Raw genomic sequence first — 13,608 nt, forward strand, 5'->3', positions numbered from 1 at the left:
TCTTACCTTCATAGCCTAAACAAAATATATGACTCCTTTGGTTTGTCCCCTATTGGTTTAAACAATATTTTATTTTTACCATCTACTACACACTACATGTTTCAATATATATAATTTTTAGGCATGCAAAACACGCTGAAAGCTTATATTAATTCCTCTCATCTGTTATAAGTCACAGAATTTCACATGAACACATACAAACATATTGATGAGATGGACAAATCCTGAAAATTATAGAATAAATACGACAGAGCACATTATTTGATGAAAATAAGGTTGAGCATAGTAAGATATTGATTTTCCTTTAAAAAGATAAAAACAAATAGAATACAGTGTGTACTTAGTGGTCTCAGATATAAGATAATCATTTAAATCTACTGCTGTTGATGATAAAGATCTGGGCGGAAATAAACATTTCAGCATTTTCCCTTTTATTTAGACTCTGATCAGCCCATTTGAGGACATCAACGATGTCTTATATATTGTATTCTAAAATCAAATCAGATAAGTGATGTTGTATATTGCCAGTAAAGTCACATCTTCGCTAGCCAAGGTTTCTGATTACGTTACACTTCATGAAGTGTAAGTAACCAGAAGCCTTGGTTAGCGAAGATGGTATAGTCATTACACGGTATAGTGAAAAATGAAAATTTTCCTCTATCAAAACGTACAGCGATGTGAATCAGCAATGTTTTCGTGAAATAAGTGTTGATTTAGTGAGCTTCATTTAAGTCCGAGTCTAGCATGGAATATTTGACCTTCACGAGTTTCCGTACTGAAATACTTTTTTGGAGTATGTCTGACATTGTCCTTATTAACATACTTTTGAGTACATTAACTGACAAATTTGTCCTTATATTCAATGGTAATTTATTCCAGGGGCGAATTAAAGAAGGTAAAACAGATTTTTGTATTATTATGTTTGTGCAAATTGATGTACATGTAGGTAGGATCTTCTTGCATTGTATGTATGTTTATCCCATAACTACGCTTGTTTCACAACTGATATGGCACGTGATAAAATTCGTAGCAGTGTGTTATTGTTTTTGTTTACACACCGCAGTGTGTAACCACTTTCTAAGCCTCCGATTGATCATTTGTTACCCCCAACAAATCTGATTGGCTAACCTCTGGCCTTTCACCACGGACTTTTTTTTTTACTAGTCTCACTTTTTTTGTTGTTGTCGGTCTTCAAAAGACCAACATGGACACGTTTTGTTGATTTGTCGGTGGTCAACATTAGCATAAGTGGAAATGTCGATTATCTGGAGTTTGAGACGTACGAAATATCATTTAATGATGGTAAAATAGACGACGCACAGAAGCGAGATATTGCATCAATTACAGTAGTGAACCAAAAGTGACACCCCACCTCCCCCTTGATTCTCGACCCCGATAGCCATGAATGAATTATCAAAACAATGAAAAAAATGTAATACAAAATGGTTAAATCGCTGTCTCTGTACGGATATTGTACCAACAGAAAAAAAATCAACGAATAAACAATTTCATATCATTCCACTTACCTTTATTATGAATATATATATATCCCAAACACAAAAATGTAAAAATCATTTTTGAAAATTTGTCTCGTGTCAGTAAACGGATGAGATTTCGTGTAAACACAATGACAAACGTAAAATACATATTGCTCAGCACTCCAGCTCGGTTTCCGAAATATTTGTTGAAATGCACGGTGTCTTGAATGAATAAAACTCAGAATAAACATTTAGCATCACAATAACCAGTAATAGCATACCTACGAAATCCAGGAAAGCACCGATAAGTGAATCTGACAATGATTAGTTTAATATTCAGCGGTGACGTTCGACTTCGCGATGACGGTGTCGTCTTGGAATATCTTGAGCGGAGTCGTTTAAACAAGTTACCTATTGATAAATCACACAGACACAAGGATTGTCAAACTAACATTTCGTTTTGTAAACTTATATCATTTACAAGTCGTGCATCTTAAATAGATGATAAACTTTCGTTCATAACGACCTATATTTTGTCGCGTTTACATTTATAAGTAAAGAAGTTATGGGTAAAAAAGTTCCCCTACTCGTGACGATTGTTTATCATTTTTATATTTTTTCTACCTGGGGCAGTTGCAAGGTACTGACCGTAGGCCGGTGGTTTCCCTGAGTACTCCGGCTTTCCTCCACCTTCAAAACCTGGCACGTCCTTAAATGACCCTGGCTGTTAATAGGGCGTTAAACAAAACAAACAAAATCTTACTTGTCAATCCATCGTGAAGTTGGACGAAGTGTTGACATCGTAATCGAGGCGGCATCTGCCGATATAATTTGCCGATATTGAATGATTTAAAAGTTGTAAGGTCTCTCTAGCTAGTCAGACATACTCCCCAGTGAGATCAGATAACTTGTCATATACTGTGCCCAAATTCCTATACTTTTTCGAAAATCAAGAGATACACAAATTGTCTATGATAGAGATTGGTCCAACGTTATTAAATCCATGTCTTAAAAAGAATTTGCTGTGGATAGTTGCAAAAAAAGTAAGTCATCTAGTTATGGATTTGTCCCAGTTGTATATGTGATGCATACGGAAGAGCATTAGGGCCATGAAGCAAAAATATTAAATTCATTTTTTCATGTTAATAACTCGAAATTTCGACTTACTCGAAATTTCAAGATAATAACTCGAAATTTCGAGATAATAACTCGAAATTTCGACTTACTAACTCGAAATTTTGAGATAATAACTCGAAATTTCGGCCTAATAACTCGAAATTTCGCGACAATAACTAGAAATTTTGACTAACTCGAAATTTCGAGATAATAAGTCGAAATTTCGACTTACTTACTCGAAATTTCGACTTACTAACTCTAAATTATGAGATAATAACTTGAATTTTCGGATTAATAACTCGAAATTTCGAGATAATAACTCGAAATTTCGACTTACTAACTCGAAATTTCGACTTACTGGCTCGAAATTTCGAGATAATAACTCGAAATTTCGACTTACTAACTCGAAATTTTGAGATAATAACTCGAAATTTCGAGATAATAATTCGAAATTTCGACTTACTAACTCGAAATTTCGAGATAATAACTCGAAATTTCGACTTACTAACTCGAAATTTTGAGATAATAACTCGAAATTTCCAGATAATAATTCGAAATTTCGACTTACTAACTCGAAATTTCGAGATAATAACTCGAAATTTCGACTTACTGACTCGAAATTTCGAGATAATAACTCGAAATTTCGACTTACTAACTCGAAATTTCGAGATAATAACTCGAAATTTCGACTTACTGACTCGAAATTTCGAGATAATAACTCGAAATTTCGACTAACTAACTCGAAATTTAGAGATAATAACTCGAAATTTCGACTTACTAACTCGAAATTTTGAGATAATAACTCGAAATTTCGAGATAATAATTCGAAATTTCGACTTACTAACTCGAAATTTCGAGATAATAACTCGAAATTTCGACTTACTGACTCGAAATTTCGAGATAATAACTCGAAATTTCGACTTACTAACTCGAAATTTCGAGATAATAACTCGAAATTTCGACTTACTGACTCGAAATTTCGAGATAATAACTCGAAATTTCGACTAACTAACTCGAAATTTCGAGATAATAACTCGAAATTTCGACTTACTAACTCGAAATTTCGAGATAATAATTCGAAATTTCGACTTACTAACTTGAAATTTCGAGATTACTTGAAATTTCGACTTAATAACTCGAAATTTCGAGATAATAACTCGAAATTTCGACTTACTGACTCGAAATTTCGAGAATATAACTCGAAATTTTGACTTAGTAACTCGAAATTTCAAGATAATAATTCGGAATTCCAAGATAACTCAACAGGTTTAGCTTAGATTATTTAGTTAAAGCATGATGGAGCAAGACAAAGAAACACTGGTTCGAACATACTTTAATTTAGGATTAAGCAACAAGGAGATTTTGATATGCTTAGCAACACAACATAGGATAATGATCAGCTCCCGGACCCTTAAAAGAATAAATAAAAAGTGAAATCTGTACATAGATTCCGGGTTATTATCTTGAAATTTCCAGTTGAATTTCGAGTTAGTAAGTCGAAATTTCGAGTTAGTAAGTCGAAATTTCGAGTTATTATCTTGAAATTTCGAGTTACTATCTTGAAATTTCGAGTTAGCAAGTCGAAATTTCGAGTTAGTAAGTCGAAATTTCGAGTTATTATCTTGAAATTTCGAGTTACTATCTTGAAATTTCGAGTTAGCAAGTCGAAATTTCGAGTTATTATCTCGAAATTTCGAGTTAGTAAGTCGAAATTTCGAGTTAGTAAGTCGAAATTTTGAGTTAGTAAGTCGAAATTTCAAGTTATTATCTCGAAATTTCGAGTTATTAACATGAAAAAATGAATTCAATTTTTTTGCTTCATGGCCCTAATGCTCTTCCGTATAATGAAGAGGCTAATTTCTTATTTGTTTTTTTTCATTCTAAACTGCCTGGTTTTATAAAGAATTGTATTGGTACTTTGGTTTGGTTTGGTTTGGTTTATTTTCTTTAACGTCCTATTAACAGCTAAGGTCATATAAGGACGGGCTCCCGTGCGTGCGACATGCATGCGTGTGGTGAGTGCGTATGTGTGTTTTGAGAAGCTGCGGTATGTTCGTGTTAAGTCTCCTTGTGATAGACCGGAACTTTTGCCGATTTAAAGTGCTACCTCACTGAAGCATACTGCCGAAGACACCCAGCAGCACACCCCACCCGGTCACATTATAATGACAACGGGCGAACCAGTCGTCCCACTCCTAATATTCTGAGCGCTAAACAGGAGCAGCAACTACCATTTTTTAAGACTCTGGTATGTCTCGGCTAGGGGACAGAACCCAAAGCCTTCCTCACAGGGATTGGTACAAGTATATACAATAAAATACTGATAAAATCATATCGATCTTTGCAGTTTTATTTTCATAGTCCAATCTAATTTTGAATTTTATATATTTTTACATTATTTTTATTTTTCAAAGATTTAACATGAATAAACATACATATATATATAAATCATGCCACATGTACGCATCATCATCATCGTCGTCATTATCATCATTATCATCATTACATGATAAACCATCCTTTCCATATCAACATCATCATCACCATTATCATCATAAAGACATCAATATTATTATTATCATTAACACATTATGACGTCAATGCATATTTATCATTATTCTCGTACAAGATATGTTGTCATAACATCAATGCATTGATTATTCATCCTTACATTGATTCATCCTCCTCAAATCATCATCATCATCATCATGGTCATCATCCTCCTCCTCATCATCATACTACTACTACTACTACTACTACTACTACTACTACAACTACTACTACCACTTATTCATCATAATCGAAATTTCGAGTTATTATCTCGAAATTTCGAGTCAGTAAGTCGAAATTTCGAGTTATTATCTCGAAATTTCGAGTTAGTAAGTCGAAATTTCGAGATAATAACTCGAAATTTCGACTTACTGACTCGAAATTTCGAGATAATAACTCGAAATTTCGACTAACTAACTCGAAATTTAGAGATAATAACTCGAAATTTCGACTTACTAACTCGAAATTTTGAGATAATAACTCGAAATTTCGAGATAATAACTCGAAATTTCGACTAACTAACTCGAAATTTCGAGATAATAACTCGAAATTTCGACTTACTAACTCGAAATTTCGAGATAATAATTCGAAATTTCGACTTACTAACTTGAAATTTCGAGATTACTTGAAATTTCGACTTAATAACTCGAAATTTCGAGATAATAACTCGAAATTTCGACTTACTGACTCGAAATTTCGAGAATATAACTCGAAATTTTGACTTAGTAACTCGAAATTTCAAGATAATAATTCGGAATTCCAAGATAACTCAACAGGTTTAGCTTAGATTATTTAGTTAAAGCATGATGGAGCAAGACAAAGAAACACTGGTTCGAACATACTTTAATTTAGGATTAAGCAACAAGGAGATTTTGATATGCTTAGCAACACAACATAGGATAATGATCAGCTCCCGGACCCTTAAAAGAATAAATAAAAAGTGAAATCTGTACATAGATTCCGGGTTATTATCTTGAAATTTCCAGTTGAATTTCGAGTTAGTAAGTCGAAATTTCGAGTTATTATCTTGAAATTTCGAGTTACTATCTTGAAATTTCGAGTTAGCAAGTCGAAATTTCGAGTTAGTAAGTCGAAATTTCGAGTTATTATCTTGAAATTTCGAGTTACTATCTTGAAATTTCGAGTTAGCAAGTCGAAATTTCGAGTTATTATCTCGAAATTTCGAGTTAGTAAGTCGAAATTTCGAGTTAGTAAGTCGAAATTTTGAGTTAGTAAGTCGAAATTTCAAGTTATTATCTCGAAATTTCGAGTTATTAACATGAAAAAATGAATTCAATTTTTTTGCTTCATGGCCCTAATGCTCTTCCGTATAATGAAGAGGCTAATTTCTTATTTATTTTTTTTCCTTCTAAACTGCCTGGTTTTATAAAGAATTGTATTGGTACTTTGGTTTGGTTTGGTTTGGTTTATTTTCTTTAACGTCCTATTAACAGCTAAGGTCATATAAGGACGGGCTCCCGTGCGTGCGACATGCATGCGTGTGGTGAGTGCGTATGTGTGTTTTGAGAAGCTGCGGTATGTTCGTGTTAAGTCTCCTTGTGATAGACCGGAACTTTTGCCGATTTAAAGTGCTACCTCACTGAAGCATACTGCCGAAGACACCCAGCAGCACACCCCACCCGGTCACATTATACTGACAACGGGCGAACCAGTCGTCCCACTCCTAATATTCTGAGCGCTAAACAGGAGCAGCAACTACCATTTTTTAAGACTCTGGTATGTCTCGGCTAGGGGACAGAACCCAAAGCCTTCCTCACAGGGATTGGTACAAGTATATACAATAAAATACTGATAAAATCATATCGATCTTTGCAGTTTTATTTTCATAGTCCAATCTAATTTTGAATTTTATATATTTTTACATTATTTTTATTTTTCAAAGATTTAACATGAATAAACATACATATATATATAAATCATGCCACATGTACGCATCATCATCATCGTCGTCATTATCATCATTATCATCATTACATGATAAACCATCCTTTCCATATCAACATCATCATCACCATTATCATCATAAAGACATCAATATTATTATTATCATTAACACATTATGACGTCAATGCATATTTATCATTATTCTCGTACAAGATATGTTGTCATAACATCAATGCATTGATTATTCATCCTTACATTGATTCATCCTCCTCAAATCATCATCATCATCATCATGGTCATCATCCTCCTCCTCATCATCATACTACTACTACTACTACTACTACTACTACTACCACTTATTCATCATAATCGTAACAACCGTTTACACACACTCTTAATCACCCATTGATGTTTATAATCAATTTAGATGTCCACACTTCAATGTTGTACATCATCGTCCTAAATATTATCCGACTTGTTTTGATTAAAATGAACCTGCCCAACGATGACATATTACATATCGGCTACCATAGGTAACAGCACATTTTTCTCCTTAAAAATGCGCATGCGTTTAATAAATAATGATATGTTTTTATAAACTGGGTAGTGATGGTCTGAAACGCTACAGACGTTCGCCTACCCGATAGGTGTACTCCTCGTCAGCTACATGTCAATGTGGATTTCACAAAGACATGTAAGAAAACATGGAATGGTTTCTTAGCTGTTTTAGTATTTGCTTTGCCTTACTTAGCTCTCGCTAATCAGCAAATGATGACAGAGGTACCACTCGATGGTTTGCAAATACCATTATTCAAAGACTTGTTTTCCAGAACGCTGCCAACCATTTACCAGTGTATTGAGCTTTGCTGGGCATACAAGGTATGCAAATCGCTCGCCTATTCAAAATCTCAACAACGTTGTTTTTTGAAGAACTCTGATTACTGAACCTGGACATTTACAAAGGATGATACAATTACGTTGACAAGACAAAAACTTCCACGGGTAAATATTCTTATGTAAAATAACAAATGAGATCTAAAATACAGCCTGTTTGCATACCGGTACTAGTAATTGCAATGCATTCTATAAACTACATTGCGATTTGGTGACTGTTATTTACAAAATTCTACGTCCTGATTTCTCTTGCAGTTAATTGCCGGTAACTGCCAGAATCATGACTGCAAAATTGACGAGAAATGCTTTTCCACACAAACAGGGTTCTCCTGTGTGAAGCATGGTAAGTTAAAAAAAATGTAATTAATTCACTCTATGAACTTTAACCTATTTGTCTTCAGCTTTAGATGTGTATGTTTTCTGGCATTTCCTTTATCAGTAAGATATGATAAATGTGTATGATATATATTTATTTCAGAAATTATCAAGAAAGAGGTATTGCACTTCGACCTGACTGTGACCATCTTTTTAAATAGGCTTTAGGGACATTCCCGCTAGCTTGGGCTAGTAAGATTACCTAAACGCTACTCCCCCCTCCAGTTCTTCTCAAAGAAAACCACGAGCCAGGTTATATAGCTCCAAGGAGCTTTCACTTCGAGTGGTCAATGCCACCAAATCTGAAATACGAAGAAGTAATGAACAAATTTAGCATCTGCCTTTGTCCAGTTGGCATTATCAGTCCATCATCAGCCCATAACTGCCAAATGAAAGCAGTCAATTGATTAAGTATCTCAATGTATGTGGTAAAATAGCTACAAATTATAGCAAACACATCCGTTCTCATATGTCCCTACGCTGTTGGTTTTTTTGGCTACCGTCCTCATATGACCCTAAAATTGGCGTTTTGTACCCTTCCTCATATGAATCTAGCTTTGATGATATTAGACCCATCCTCATATGACCCTTGCTGCAAGTGCCTTTTGCACCCGTCCTCATATGACTCTAGCTGCTAATGCATCTCCCATATGACCCTAGCTGTTGGTGCATCTGTCACATGGCCCTAGCTGTTGATACATCTATCATATGACCCTAGCTGTTGGTTCATCTCCCATATGACCCTAGCTGTTGGTGCATCTGTCACATGGCCCTAGCTGTTGATACATCTATCATATGACTCTAGCTGTTGATACATCTCTCATATGACCCTAGCTGTTGGTTTCAGTGAATGCTCACTACAGATGATACGTACTGATTAAACGAGTCTTTGCAACAGAATGGAGCTACCATTTAATGTCTAAATAAGAATTAATAAAAGTTTATATGTGTAGCGTTAATGTTTAATGAAACAAATAGACGGATTCGCTACGTTGCTTCTGATAGTCTGATAACAGCAGCACAGAAAGAGATACTAATCGTATATATGTGTGTTTGCACTGAGCAGTTCAGGTTCAAGTGGTATAATTTTAAGATAGGCGGTTTTGGGCACATAAGCTTACAGTACATTGTCTATAGCATTAGATATTATTATAAATTGATATTTTTCATCATTTTTCACGCAATTTCCGATATACCCCAATATCAAATATCTCGCATGCGATTGATATATACGTAAACATGTAGACAAAACAATAATGTTTGAAAGTACATTTATTTTATATTATTAATGAATTGACGTACATTGTTAATTATGAACGCATATGGTTACTGTTTCATAGTGTGATAATGATTAGAAAATAATACTAAATACTTACAAATGCTTCAGATATCAGACTATCAAAGCATGAACATGCGTCACTTTTTTTTCATAGATTCTGTTTTGAAAATATCAATTCCGACGAAACCTGTAAACATATTAAACTTGGCAAGACTGGTCTTTGTTTTGGAAGATGGGAACGACATGGCAACATAATTTTTTTCCCAAAGGAGAGAGAAAAGTTTAAGATAAAATGTTTGCTGGGCTAACTGTACAATCCAAAACGATAGCGTTAACTTACTCACAGCTGTTTACCATCGACATTTTAACTATCATTGCACAATTATAGTAATTTTGCAAGTCTCTCTTTTACGAATGTCAAATTAGACAAGAACAATGTGATATGGCGTTGTGCTTCCCTCAACACATTTTCATTTGTCCAATCTTGGCTCATTTGTTGAACGATTTCTACGAAAATTTTTCTTTAATGATGTAGTTGTGTTCTCTTGAGCAGTACTTTGGTTTGACGCGTCCAATACGCTTGATACAATTGAAACATGTGCCGAAGAGTAATAATGAATACATTTCGCAACTGTGGCAAAATGGTACACCAAAATATTGGTCAAACGAGCAAAAAGTACAGTTATTATAATGTTTATTGAATCTGTATGCTCCGTCTAATCACCATTGTGCTATACAGTGTTACCATTGGCCGCCATACCTCAATTCGTCATGTTTCGTCATCAACGGATACAGATATTTGAACTGTTATTTTATTGTTTAATGATGAAGGACGAGTTCCGATCTGGTTCAATATCTTTTTCACGGAGTCATAACAATATTCACAGAAGACAGTATTATCGAAATTTAAAACCCTTACCTTAATCCAACAGGAATTTAAAACTTGCTATCACAACAAAATACAGTCTGTATACCTAAAGTTTAGAATCTCTTGTTTACAATACATTGTTCCAGTATGACATTTGACTTCTGAACCAAGCTAATACCATCAAAACGTTACCGATAGAAATTGTTTTTGTCGCCCCGCAACGCACCTAGTCATCCTCTTGTAAACGACGTTTTGAATATCATTTTTCACGAATCTAGATGCATGACGAATCTAGCCATCTAGGCACGTGTATAAAATGAGTTGTTTGCTTGCTAGCTTGGATTATCACCCAGTGAACAGCCAAGGTCATGTTGATACGGAGTCTCAGTAGTTGGTGACTACCTCATTGAATAACACACGGTAGACACGTAGAACACAGTCACGAGTACGACAAGGTCGGCCTGTGATGTCGTGCAAGTGACTAATAAATGGAGATGTTAAAACAATGGGATAGACAAATTGCATGTATATGAAGCTGTAAGGACTCAATTTAGAGTATCTTCGTAATCTTATCGGTAACATGGACTATACCTACCCCACTGAAGTTGTACAATTTGTTGTTAATGATGCGCCTTTTTTGTTTATCAGAGCTGACTACTGTTCGATGTCCAACGCAAACTTTCCAGCACCATGATGAATGTATTTGGATCGTGGCACAGAATGTGACGTGGAATGAAGCTAAGGTATGTCATGGAATTCCGTGTTGGTCTCACTGAATGTAGCAAAGTAAACGACTAAGTGTTGTTCCCCATCCTGTGGGGTCAGAAGTGGTTTCTTATTTTTTCTTCTTACTCCTTTCCTGTCCGCAGTGTCTTCCTGTGCTTTGTTTTTTCCTGATGTTTTCTTTAGCATCCGTCCACATGTGACCTCCTTTGAATCCGTCCTCATACTAAGTCCGTTGACATCCGTCCTTATATGATCCCCTTTGGCACCCGTCCTCAAATGACCTCCTTTGACACCTGTCCACATATGACCTCCTTTGACATCGGTCCTCATATGAAGTCCTTTGTAATCCGTCCTTATATGACCCTCTTTGACACTCGTCCTAATAGGATCCCCTTTTACACACTTCCTCATATGACGCCCTTTGACATCTGTTTTCCTTTGTCACACGTCTTCATATAACGCCCTTTGACAGCAGTCCTCCTGAGGTCTCAGTTAACTTTCATTCTCGTATGACCTTATTTGACATCCGTCTTCATATGATCCCCGTTGACATCCGTCCTTATATGACATCATTTGACAACCGTCCTCATCAGGCCCCTTTGACATCCGTCCTCAAGTGACGTCCTTTCATATCCGCCCTAATATGACCCCCACCCCCATCCCCTCTTTTGAGACCCATCCTCATATGACCCTCTTTGACATCCGTCCACATATGTCTGTTATGAGCTTGCCTGTTTAATCAACTTAACGTCCTCGCAGCAGCAAGTGTTATCACTGCCATTGCTTCTTTGCCAGAATGTGTGCGGGAAAGGAGCGTTTCTGGCAGAAATACATTCGGAGGATTTGTCCAGGTTTGTTCAGCTGGCAGTAGAGAGCATGTGCTGTAAGTCATCTAATATGATATGTTTTATTTGACATTAAGTGTGCGTATTGCACATTGGCGATTAGTCATTAGTAACGAATTAACCATTTACCGACAAGCAAAACATTACACAGCTCAGCCAATATCCTTTGTTTTCACTACGACACCCAGAGGCCGTTAACTCGAATAGACACTGGAATATCTGGTTATCTCAATGCCGTTGTCAAAAATGGCGAATGCATATTTCTAAAACATTGCGCGGGAAGATCCAATTAAGTACTTAAACTAACTCTAACGAAATATATTCAGATTGCCTGTATCTCAATTGATTTTTATTAGGGTTAGATATTTTTGAGATTGCAATAAAATTGATTTGTATTATGGTTAGAAATTCTTAAGGTTGTCTGTACGTAATTTGATTTGTACTACATACAATATGTACTTGTGATAGTAAGACATCACTTCTTGACATCTAATTCATTAATTGATTAAAAAGACGTGTAACGTTGTATTTATGTGTGTCATACTATGATTTGTATGGTAAATATTGAGTTTCCGTTCCATTTCTATATATAGATGTATTACCATGCAAGAAGTTTCCAAGAAGCTTCTGGTTTGGCCTCACATACTCGAAAGAGCAGTCGGCTCTAGTCTGGAATAATTCGGGGGAAATCCTGACAACCTCAGACTTACACAAATTCCAGTCGTATCCCCCCAAAATGAACGGTAGGCTGTGTGTGGGAAGACAAGAAGTACAACTCCGGGTTATGTCCTGGGTTCCCATGGACTGTGAGGAGAACAACTTTGTAGTCTGTCAGCTTACGTAAGTCACACGCTGCTTCCAACCTTCTCTTTTTCATATTAGTAGAGTGTAAATATATCAACCATGGTTGTGAATGTGAATTGATATTATAGTAGAAAAGCTAAACTTAACTCGACCCATGTATCTAGGATTATAAATAATGTATTATGGAAAAGACAAGTTTCAGAATATGAACACTAAATTAGAACTGCAGCATCAATTGTCTGTATTGACCCAATCATCACATAGTCGATATACATAACAATTACATATATTTGATGTTCAGTGTTTAATATCTAACTCTAATTTAAATTTATTTCAGTGCCCCAAATCACTGGATCTGAACTCGTCTGATATAGACAGGTCATTTCTGTCAACTCAGTGGCATTGTGATCACTAAAACAATGCCAGTAAAAAAAGCACTTTTACAGCACAAGTAAATGCAAGAGCTGTACAATACGAGTATGCTCCCTTCCTTCATTCAAATCATATTTTCCTGATTTTCGTCTTTCAATAGAACATCTCACTTTACAGTACTCCTTTCTTTAATTCGGTTACGTTTTACAGGAAGCTACTTATGGAGAGAGAGAGAGAGAGAGAGAGAGAGAGAGAGAGAGAGAGAGAGAGAGAGAGAGAGACGGACGGCTATAGTGCGCCATAGTTAAGGACGTTTGTACCATAGTTAAGGACGTTTGTAAATTAACACGATATTATCAAGTTGAAAACAAAAGAAAAATTCTTTGTTCCCTTTCA

The sequence above is a fragment of the Pecten maximus genome, chromosome 16 (genome assembly GCF_902652985.1).
Source record: "Pecten maximus chromosome 16, xPecMax1.1, whole genome shotgun sequence".
Lineage (NCBI taxonomy): Eukaryota > Metazoa > Mollusca > Bivalvia > Pectinida > Pectinidae > Pecten > Pecten maximus.